The following is an 11,372-nucleotide window of genomic DNA, read 5'->3' on the forward strand; positions in this document are numbered from 1 at the left end:
TCTCTGTCTCTCTCACATACTTTCTCTCTGACTCTCTGTCTCTTTTTCTGTCTCTGTCCTTTTCTCACACACTCTCTCTGTCTCTGTCTCTTTCACACTTTCTCTCTGACTGTCTCTTTCTGTCTCTGTCTCTTTCTCACATACACACACTCCCTCTTTGTCTCTGTCTCTCTCTCACACACACTCTGTCTGTTTTAACCAAGGCCAGTATTTCTACAAGATTTAAAAGCTCTGAACATTTCCCTCCTGCAGACAGAAAACCCCTATCAGCAGAGCTTTTCTAATTTGAAACAGTCAGAAAAAATTAGTACAATATCAGCAGGCCAAGAGACCCCTGCTCGGGAGAGATGTCTTCATTGACAGAGGGCCTCGAAGTCAATAATGCCTCTCTCTACACTGGGGGAAGGGTTTATCATCATTATATCAGGTTAACTTCAATGCAGGGGAAATGCTTTTAGGTTAATTATATTACCACTGATATCTTTTCACTCCTTGAAGTAAGAATCGGGCCCCATCTGGAGAATAGCGTTCAGCTATAAGAGTCACATTTAAGGAAGCACAAACATAAACACACTCAGGCAGCAGTTCTCAAACATTATGGTCTTAGGGCACCTTTTACACTCCTAAAAATGATTGAGGATTTCTCAAAGAGCTTTTATTTGTGTTGGTTTGTACCTATTATTAGAAATCAAAACATCTTAGTATTATCATGGAAAAAGTTTTTATTTTCCTCTCAAGGGCACCCAAAAAGGGCCTCAAGGATCCCCAGGGTGGGGAGGGGTCCCCAGCCCAGGCTTTGAGAACCACTGTACTAGAGAATGCATCGAAAGGAGGCAACAAGGGTGGGGAAGGTCCCTGAACCTGCGTGATAGGCAGATTAGTTGAAATAATTGGCAATAGTTATCCCAGAGAGGAGAAGTTTGGGGAAGCGTCCTTGAGAAGATGGGTGTCTTCAAGTTTCTGAAAGGCTTGCTCTGCTAGGCCCCAGAAAGAAGAACTATGGGTGGAATTTGCAGAAAGGTAAATTGAGACTGGACATCTCTAACAACTAGAACTGCCCCAAGTAGATCAGGCTGTCTTGGGAAGTAGTGGGGTCCCGCTCACCAGAGGCATTGCAGTATAGGCTGGGTGACTGCTCTTGGGAACACTACAGAAAGGATGGTGGTTCATATATGAGCTGGATTATGGGACCTTAGAAAGCCCAACCCCCATTTTACAGATGAGCAAATGGAGGCCTAGAGATGTCAAAGACTGTTCAAAGTCTACAGAGAAGTAGTGGGGGTGGGGGGTTGGAACCCAGGTCGTCTGGCTCCAAATGCAGCCCCCAATGCCATGCTGACTAAGAGGCCTCCGTGGGCCCTCCCAACTACCAGATCCTGTCATTCTAGGACTCTGTCTGTATGGGAATAATCCTAAACAGGCCAAGATGCTAACTCTCCTTCTGTCCGATCTGTTGGTGTGTCTCTCTGTACCATCTCGACAGAGTCCTGAGGAATCCTAACAGCCACCATCTAACCTCCAGAAGACAGGCTTCTTTCTCTCAATTCCTAACAAAGGCTGATGAGACTCAGAGCAAATCAGATGACGTCTCTGTCTGCCAAGGCCTGGCTCACTACTTGGAAGTGGTCCTACCCATTGACCTAAACTTGCCCATCCGTCTGTCCTCTGTTACTGCCGGCTGTGCCCTGTAGGATGCCCAGAATATCATTTCCCTCCCTGCTCAGCAGTTCATATCCTTGACAAAAGATGAATCAGGTCCTCACCCCCCTCCTTGCAAATGAGATGCCCAAAATGACTCTTCCCTCCCCCAAGCCTGTACATGCAGTGAGAAGGTCCCTTGGGAGTAAGATCAAAGAAATTGCCAAGGTTTTGTGCTAACTCCACACACATCTTCACTTAGAATGGATCAGTGAAGGAGGAGCTATTAGTGAGATTAATTTTTGTAATCTTCATATCAGCTGTCCACTGACCCCACTCAAAACACAGTGACGGATGGCCTGTGAGACACCGAGGTTGGAGTGAATCACCACTTTGGAGGGTTGGCAGGGACCCCAGCAGCCATCTTGGCCACCCCATACTATCTCTGCCTGAAGATCTGTAAGGAGTGGGGACCCCCACCATCTCCAGAAGTAAGCCCTTCCATTTTGGCAATTGTTAGGAATGTTTTTTTTTCTATGGCATAGAGTCTATATTGAACTTTTTGTGATTTCTGCCCAATGTTGACTCCAGGGGTCAAATGAAAAGGCAACAAGGAAAAATAGTAGAGAAAAAAATTGGGTTCAGGAAGACCTGAGTTCAAATCCTCCCTTGGATGAGCCTCCTTATGGGAGCACATGGATGAGAAGGGCACCCTTCATTTCATTGGAGGAAATCTTGGCATTAGTGACATCAGTAGTTGTGATGTCATTAGTGACACCACAGTTTTGGTTTGCTTTGGTCCAGCAATGGAAATGAGTCATTGTTCTGATAGCCCCCTGGCCCTGAGGGGTCAAGCCTCTTGCCTGGGATCTACACAGCCTGCAACGATCAGAGGCAAGACTTGAATGGCCTTCCTGACTACAAACTCTCCACCCGCTGTCTGTCCCTGGCTACTTCTCACCTTGGTACTCTCTTAGCTGGAGAATTAGGGTTTCTGGAACATTCTTCCCCCCGATCTTATTTGAGCCTAGACAGCCCTGTGATATATGAGCTCTGAACCATTTTTGTCCGGGTTCAGGATTTCATCACTTCAGGAACTCCCAGTGTGTAAACTATTTACATCCGTGCCAACTGGCCACCCCTCTGCAACTCGGTCATGTAAGTCATGGTTACACCAGCAGAGAATTGGGTGCTTCAGGGGTTGTTAATTTTTGCAGACAAGGAAACTGAAACTCTGAGAAGTCATTTTCACACCTATGTGTGCATCAGATGCAGGACTGGAACACAGGTCCTCCTGACTCCAGGTCCAGGACTCTTCACTGGGCTACTCAACAGTGATGCTTCAGAAGGCTATGATTTCCTCGACACTTTCTTCCAGTTTATGTGTGATATGGTGGAAGGAGGAACATGGTTAAAGAACTGTGTGAAGTTATCCAGAGTATAGGCTACGTATTGAGGGGTAGGGTTAGATGAGCCTGGAATGATAGGTTGGGGTTTAAGTGTGACTCATCGGATCATAGATTCAGTGATGGAAGAAACCTTCAAGGTCAGATGATGATAGAGAGAAGGGGTCTTAGAGGGAATATACTCACCCCCCCCCATTTTACAGAGGGGGAAACTGAGGCCTTCCTAGAGAGGTTAAATAATTTATTATAGGATCTCAGCTTTAGAGCAAGAAGCGACCTCAGAAACCATTTAGTCCAGCTTTTATTCCATCTTACAGATGGGGAAACTGAGAGACATCAAGTGACTTAGTATCTAGAAGAACAGAGTTAGAGCCGGAGACTCAGAGACCATCTAGTCCATGCCCTTATTTTATAGACAAGGGCCCAGGAGAGTAAGTGACTCCCTTGGGGGCCATAGAAGGAGCCAGAGGTGGGATGTGAGCCCCCTCCTCAGGCTCCAAACACAACACTCTAGGGCGCACTGCTTAACACTGTATCATGTTACTGGCTTTCCTTCGTGTTGTGGTCAAAAAATCTCCCCCACTCCCCACCCCCCCGCTGTGGTCAACCTGCAGCAATGAGTCCCAAAGACCTTGGCTGGGCCAGCGCTCAGCTGAAAGACACAGTCTCCAGGTCCATATGGCAAAGGAGGGATGAAGTTATTTGCATAACCTGCCCTACGAGCTTGTTAGGAAAGAGCTTTGTTATCCTTGGAGGCCATAGAAATGTGAGTTACAATGATTGGCTATGAGAGGGATGTATGCCAAGCATTACTTCACAAAGGTTCGTCCTGTTTCCTAGCAGCAGATCCCCCTTCCCTGCAGGATAAAGTCCAAACTCCTCAGCTTGGCAGTCCATGGCTTCCATGACCTATTTCTAACCCACCTGTTCCACCTTGATTCCCGCTGTGGCCTTATGGGAAATGAACGCTCTGGTCCAATGGCCTGGCTCTCCTTCCTATACACATCGTACACATTCCTGGTTTCATGCTGCACTCCTCCCATGGAATCCTCTCCTTGTTCCTAATTTACCCAAACCTGACTCTTCCTTCAAAGCTTAGCTCAAGTGTCCCTTTTACCATGAAGCCTTTCCAGACCCATCCAGCCCTTGGCCATGAATTATTCCTTGCTTTGAATTCCAGGAAGTTTACTGTTACATACCATTCATCTGATACAGGACACTGTGAGAGCAAGCACTTTAAAATTTGCAATGAGTTTTATAAATACGGTCTCATTTGATCCCCACAACAACCTTGGGAGGGAGCTGCTATTATTATCCCCATTTTACATATGGAGAAACCAAGGCAGACAGGCAGTGGTTAAGGGACTTGTTCAGCTAGTAAATGTCTGAGGCTGGCTTTGAATTCCGGTCTTCCTGACCCACGTATGGGATTGGGGGAGGGGAATGGGGGGGATGGGTATGTAGTCCCCTGTGTGATTATAAAATGAGGGAAGTCACAGAATATCATGAAATTAGAGCTGGAAGGGTCCTCAAAGGTCATCTATTCCATATTATTTCATGGATGAGGAAACTGAGGCTAGAGAGGGCGAGTAATTTTCCCAAGGTCTTATGAGTAAGAAATAGAAGGACCATGTTGGACTAGATGGCCAATGAGCTCCCATTCAGGTCCGAGGCTATGACTTTATGTATGATCCTGGGTTAGTTATCCCCCCTCCCCCAGCCTCCATCTACTCATCTGTAAAATGGGAAAGCTGAATTCAGCAGCCTCTGAGATCTCTTCCAAGTCTAAGTTTTTTTTTTTTTTAATTAAAAGCAATCGGGGTTAAGTAACTTGCTCAAGGTTACACAGCCAGTTATTTCTGGGTGTGGTGCTGAGTATCTGAGCCCGGATTTGATCCAGGTCATCCCGACACTGGAGCTGGTGCTCTTACTCACTGAGCCACCTGGCCGCCCCTCCACGTCCAAGTTTACCCTGCCAGGACTACATTAGCTGAGTTCAGAAGGCTGGCCATTAGGTGGTCAATTTTTAGTTTCTTAAGTCACAACCATTTTTTCCCCACCACTCCCTGACCCCAACACACACCATTTCCTTCTTCTTCCCCTCCAACCCACCCCAACCAGCTCCCGTTCATCTACAACCTGCTGGGGCCTCATCTGCTTGTCAGACACTAGACTTGAGTCTTGATTTAATCTTTCATTAAAGTTTAACTACAGGGAAATACTGCAAAAAAATCACCTGCCTCATCACAAATCACAATGTTATTATGGGCTGAAATGAGGGATGCAGGCATAGACCTGGTGGATTTCGTTGGGATTAAGTACAAAATGAATTTAAACCACCAGTCGCTTACACACTTCTCCAGTAATACCCTATAAAGCTTTATGCATATAGATTTATATTAGCCGAAGTGTTGATTATTCTTTCCTCACTGCACACTGATCGGGGAGTTAGACCAAGTCATTACCAGTTCCCTCACCGTCACGTCGGCCTTCCATAAAATGTCTGTCTCTAAGCTCAATAGCCAATAAGAGAAATGATGAATAATTTTCGGTAGACACTTATAATTGCTCACGCTTCCTCCCGTGAATTTAAATAGCTTTCCTGAATTACTGCTTTTGACACAATCAATAAAGTTGAGTTATTGCTGTATCAGGCAATTCGGTAAAACATGGGAAACAGTGCTCCGGGCCACCAACAAACCAACAATCACCCTGCCTTACTGAGCAGCTTGACAGGATGGGGTGACAGGGAAGGGCAGGGCATTACCTCCTGGGCAACCAGACAATCCAATTCAATTCAACCCACAATTATTAAATGCCTACTATATACAAATACATTGAATTCCTATTTCTTTAGCCCTTTGGAGCTAGCAAAGTGCATTCCTCAGGACGATCCAGTGAGGTGAATAAGACAAGAAATGGGACTCCCATTTTACAGATGGGGAAACTGAGGCTCTGAGAGGTGAAGTATTGTCCTCAGTAACATATGACTCCTAAGTGTTTTAAGAGCAGCATAGTAGAAATAAAGCTTGGACAGTTGGACATAGAGATATTCCTGGGTTAAAAATCCTCTCTATGTAGATAATTCCTAAATGGACAGAGAGAGAAAACATTTATTAAGCACTTACTATATATAAAGGCTACTAGGTGGTATGGTAGCTAGAGCACCAGGCCTGAGTTCAAATCCAGACTCAGCACTTACTAGCTGTGTGACCCTGGGCAAGTCATTTCACCCTGTTTGCCTCAGTTACATGAGCTGGAGAAGAAATGGCAAACCACTCTAGTAGCTCTGCCAAGAAAAGCCCAAAGGGGGTCACAAAGTGTTGGATGTGACTGAAATGACCCCACAACAACAACCTGTATTAGATGCTGGGAATACAAAAATAAAGATGAAAACAGTCCTTGCTCTCCAGGAGCTGCTATTCTACCGTAGGGGTTCTTAACCTGTGGTCCCCAAACCACCCTGGAAAGATTCTGAAGGATCCAGGATCTTGGAGGGGGAATAAAAAATCACATAATTTCATGTAGCTGGTTTCCTTTGTACTCTTATGTACAGGCTGTCTCAAAAGTCTTAATGCAGTTTAAACTGTTAGAGCTTCAAACTAGCCTAAGGATTTTGAGATTTCACTTTATTTTCTACATTCAAAACATGGTTTGGGGAAGGGGCCCATAGCTTGATCAGACTGCCTAAAGGATCTTTTGTCCCAATAAGGTCTGTTCTACTAGGAGGAAGCATCATGAACCCAGATAAGCAAGGAGGCAGCTTATTTTTTGGTTGTTGTTTTTTCTTTTTAAGCAATTGGGGTTAAAGTGACTTGCCCAGGGTCACACCGGTTAGTAAGCGTCAAGTGTCTGAGGCTGGATTTGAGCTCAGTTCATCCGGACTCCAGGACCAGGCAGATTGTTAAAGTGGACAGAGGAGTCAGAAGACCTAGATTTTCGTCCCATCTTGAATGTTAATGACCTCTGTAACCTTGGGCACTTCACTGAACTCTTCCTAGGTCTCAGTTTCCTCATCTGTAAAATGAGAGGATTGAATTAAATGGTCGGAGAGGTCCCTTTCCTTGAACATGGGTTCAAACTCTGCCTTGAATGCTTACTGTCCGTGTGACCTTAGACAAGTTATTTTCTTTTTCTGACCTCAATTTTTTCCTCCTTTGTAAATTAGGGGTAATCAGATGGTACTGGGTAAAGAACTGTGAGCATGGAGTCAGGATGATCCGAGTTCAAATCTGTACTTAGACTCATAATAGCTGTATGACCCTGGCCAAGTCATTTAATGTTTGCCTCCGTTTCCTGATCTGTAAAATGAATATAATACCTCCCCCTCCCCCCACCAGGGTTCTTGTGAGGATCAAATGAGATAATAATTTTAAAGCACTTGACACAGTTCCCGGCACATATAACTGCTCTAGAAATGGTAGCTCTTATTAATTGTTAGATGTAAATAATAAATATGATTAATAATTATTAAAATAGAAAGGTTTGACTAGATGGTCTCTGATGTCCCTTCTCCCTCTATCTATGATCTCAAGTTAATACAGAGCAAAGGCAAAGATATCAGGAGATTGGGATGATCAGAGACTAATTGCTGTCATACCAACCTCATGGGGTTGGTTGCTTTTTGGACTAAATCTGTGCTTTCACTGATCCCTTTAGCCATCTGTTCTATAGCTTACAACCTTATAGAGTTACTTAGAGCCCTGAAAAGGTAAGTGACTTTGCCAGGGTTACATGGCTAGTATGTGCCAGAACCCACCCAGGTCTTCCTGACCATAAGGCTAGTCCACTCTCTGTCGGACCAGGCAGCGTTACCATGGGGCATGTGAGATTCAATGGCTATCAAATGTCTGTCAACCCCAAAGTGCTAGGTTAACCAATGTTTTCAGATGGACACGGCCTCCTCAAACCTCTCTGTGTGGAAAAGGCTGAGTCGCACTGGCTGCTGGGAGCAATTCTCTTCAGCCAAGTTTGGGTCCCGGGCCAGTTTTCCCTCCCATCCTTCCACCTTCTGGCTCACTTTCCATCAGACATCACAGATAGGTGCGGGCAGCAAAAGGAACACCCCCTTCATGAGATAGTATTATGAAGGTGCCTCTGCTGGGGTGCACTGAATCGCGAAGGCAAACAGCCCAGATAAAGAAATGCTCCCATATACATTAATCACCACGAAAACTCTGGCTGTAGTATTTCCCCTCGTCACCCATCCAGTCTGCTTCCTCAAAGCTTTCCTCAAACATCTAGTGAGAAAACAGCCAACGCTGGATTTCAAGCCTATAGGCTAATGTTCCAGCTCAGACACTCAAGTGTATGGTAGAGCACAGGCTCTCTGGGCCAGGAGATGCTTGGATTTGACAGCCTCTTAACCTGTGATCCCACACTCCTGGAGGGCCCTTAGCCCTGTATGACCTTGGTCAAGTTCCTTCCTTTCTGCATCCTGGTTTTCTCCTTTATCATAAGGAGGTTGGACTACATGATCACTGAATTGTCTCCTAACTCTAAATCCAGAAGACAATGATTCTAAGTTATAAAGCCTCTCTAGGCCTCACTTTCCCCATCTGTAAAAAGGACACAGAAGGTTAAATGGCCTCTGAGGCCCTTCTGGCTCTAGGTTCTGTGGCTTGGGTTCCAATTATTCCTCTGTGTGACCTTGGGCAAGTTGCTTACACTCAGTGTGCCTCAGTTTCCTCAATGAGGGGTTTCCCATCTGGCTCTAAAAGCAGGATCCTATGAGCCTGCCTCCTAATTCTACTTCCTCCTCACTGAACTTGTGTTCCTAGAACCTAAGTGAAAATAAAGCTTGAGAGGGAATTATGGGGTGGTGGAGGGAATATGAGATGGAGGAAGGGGGCAGCTGAGAGACCAGGTGTGAGCCTGTTGTCATTCCCAGTAGACTGATCTCTCCCTCTGGACAGAGTCACCCCTGTCTCTGGGAACAGGCTGGTTCATCTTAGAAAAGTCATTTCCACAACTGTTTTAACCTCTGCTCCGCCCTAAGCATCTCCTAGGCTCTTCTCAAACTGACTGACTCAGACATCCATTAATATGATTAAAATACTAACCTGCATAAGTCCTCTGTTTCTGAATACAGATATCAAAGGGAAAAGGGCTGGTGGGAGGGAAAAGCTAAGCAGTTGCTACTCACCTTGTTAGCTGCAAATGTACTGGATGAGAGATATGAAGATCTGGGTTCCAATTCTGGTTTTAGTACTTGCCACCTGTGCAACCTTGATCAAGCCAGTTTCCTCATCTGTAAAATGAGGGGATTGAACTGATAGCCTCTAAAGGCCCTTCCTGCTCCAAAGCTGTGCCTTTATGCTGTAAAAAATGAGAAATATTTTGGCTAATTCATATTAGGAGTTGTTTTTCATGATCATTGATCCAATATCATTACCAAAAAATCCCTATATAATAAAAAGATTTCCAAGTCTGTACCAAAGACTCCCTTTTATTTTCAAGTAATATTCACAAACTTCTGGGTCACATGAAATCAAGGGTCAGGCTTTTTTTTTATCCCAAACCTTTCTAAAACGTAAGTCATGCACCAAAGATAAGTACCAGAGGACCCTGGGGAAGTTACAGTGGTATTCATGGTCTAGGATGTCCAAAATCCAAAAGAAGGTAGAAAAATAACCCATGAAATGATGCTCACTGTCCCCAATCTTACTCATCACCCCTACCTTACCTTCCACACAATGGGTAGTGAAGCTGTACTAGCAAATCCAAGGGTCCCACACAGGCTTACAATAAAACCAATTCCCACACCAGGTCCCTCCTCCCTCCTTCCAATACCACTGAAGTCCTGGCTCCAGGCTGTGGAATAGACCTTGACAAATAGCCAGTGGCCACAGCCCTATAGTACCAGTGCTGGTGCTGGGCCAGAGAACTAAGACACAGAGGGATTGGGATAGGACACTGTGTGAGTTTGGAGTGGAGTGGGGTGGAGGGAAATTGTACAGCATTCCACTAAACCTGAAGGAAAGAGCACAGCATCCCGCTGGGGTGAGTTCTGACCACTTAAAAATCACTAAAGGTAGAGACCTAGGCTGGTGAACTATGATTTGCCCAGTGTAAAAGGAGGCTGAGACACTTTGAGACAGAACCCCTGAGGAAACCACCATCAGAATGGATAGAGTCAAAAAGTGAATAGGGAAAAATTAAGAAAGGGGGGGGAAAGACTGAAATTACCAAAGATTTCAGGAAGAAGAAAACTCAAAGACATTGAACATGAACAGATAAATCAATGGAAAACATTAACAACAGAAGGAAATATGGCCTCCAGATCTAGTATAAGAGTTCAGGTGTCTATGGATAAACACTGAAAAATGAAGGGAAATGATTTAACACTTGATGAGACAGAGGACCCTGTGGAAGTTGGGAAGAACATAGAAGGGCAAGATGTTGTTCCTGAGTGGTTCAAAAAAGAAATGAGAATTAGGAGAGCAGATGTATTTATCTGCACAGCAAGAATAAGGGGCAGAATAGAAAAATTGGAACCTGTGATGACATCTAACCAAAGAAAGAAAAATAGATTGGGAATGCAAATTTACAGAAGTGAAGAACAATCTAAAAGAAAAGAAGCGAAAAATAACATTAAAAGAAAATATGTTTATTGTGCAAGCAACATAATCTGATCTTGAAGACAGGATGCATAGAGATGACCTAAGGATCTCGGAACACAAGGGGGCAAAAAACCTTAACACCATAATGCCAGAAATAATGGAACAGAACTGCTCAGAGCTTCCAAATAAAGAAAATGAAATATTAGTTGAAAGAATTCATAGATCACTTCTAGGGGAAAAAATTCAAAGCTGCAAACTCCAAGACACATAGTAGTTAAATTGAACAATTCTGTACAGAAATGACAAGTTCTGCAAGCAATCGGGAGAAAGACCTTGAAATGCAAAGGAAAGGGAATTTGAATAATATGAGACTATGCTGTACCTACCAGAAAACGTAGGAGGGAATGATAAAATGTGTTCCAAAGAGCAATGGAGCTCGAGAGGCAACCCAGGGTGACCCGCCCTGCGAATCTGAACTTAACCATACATGAAAAAAGATGGGCATTCAATAATAGTCATTTGAAACATTTTAGAAAGAAAATGATAACTGAAGAGATTATTAGCTTCTGGAACACCTCAAACAACAGAAATGGAGTGGGGGAAAATGCAGCAGTCAAGGACATCAACAGCAACAGAGTAATAGTAAAATAAACTTTATTTTTCTAAAGTTAAGGAAACAAGGGAGATGGAGGAAGTCTGGCAGAAGTAAGAGTGAGGAGGTGAGCATGGGGCATTAGGGACAGAACCTGGTGACACTGTGTCTACA

Source organism: Petaurus breviceps, unplaced genomic scaffold, assembly GCF_028583685.1.
Source record: "Petaurus breviceps papuanus isolate PSGF00001 unplaced genomic scaffold, PetGlider_PUasm1.0 101, whole genome shotgun sequence".
Taxonomy (NCBI): domain Eukaryota; kingdom Metazoa; phylum Chordata; class Mammalia; order Diprotodontia; family Petauridae; genus Petaurus; species Petaurus breviceps.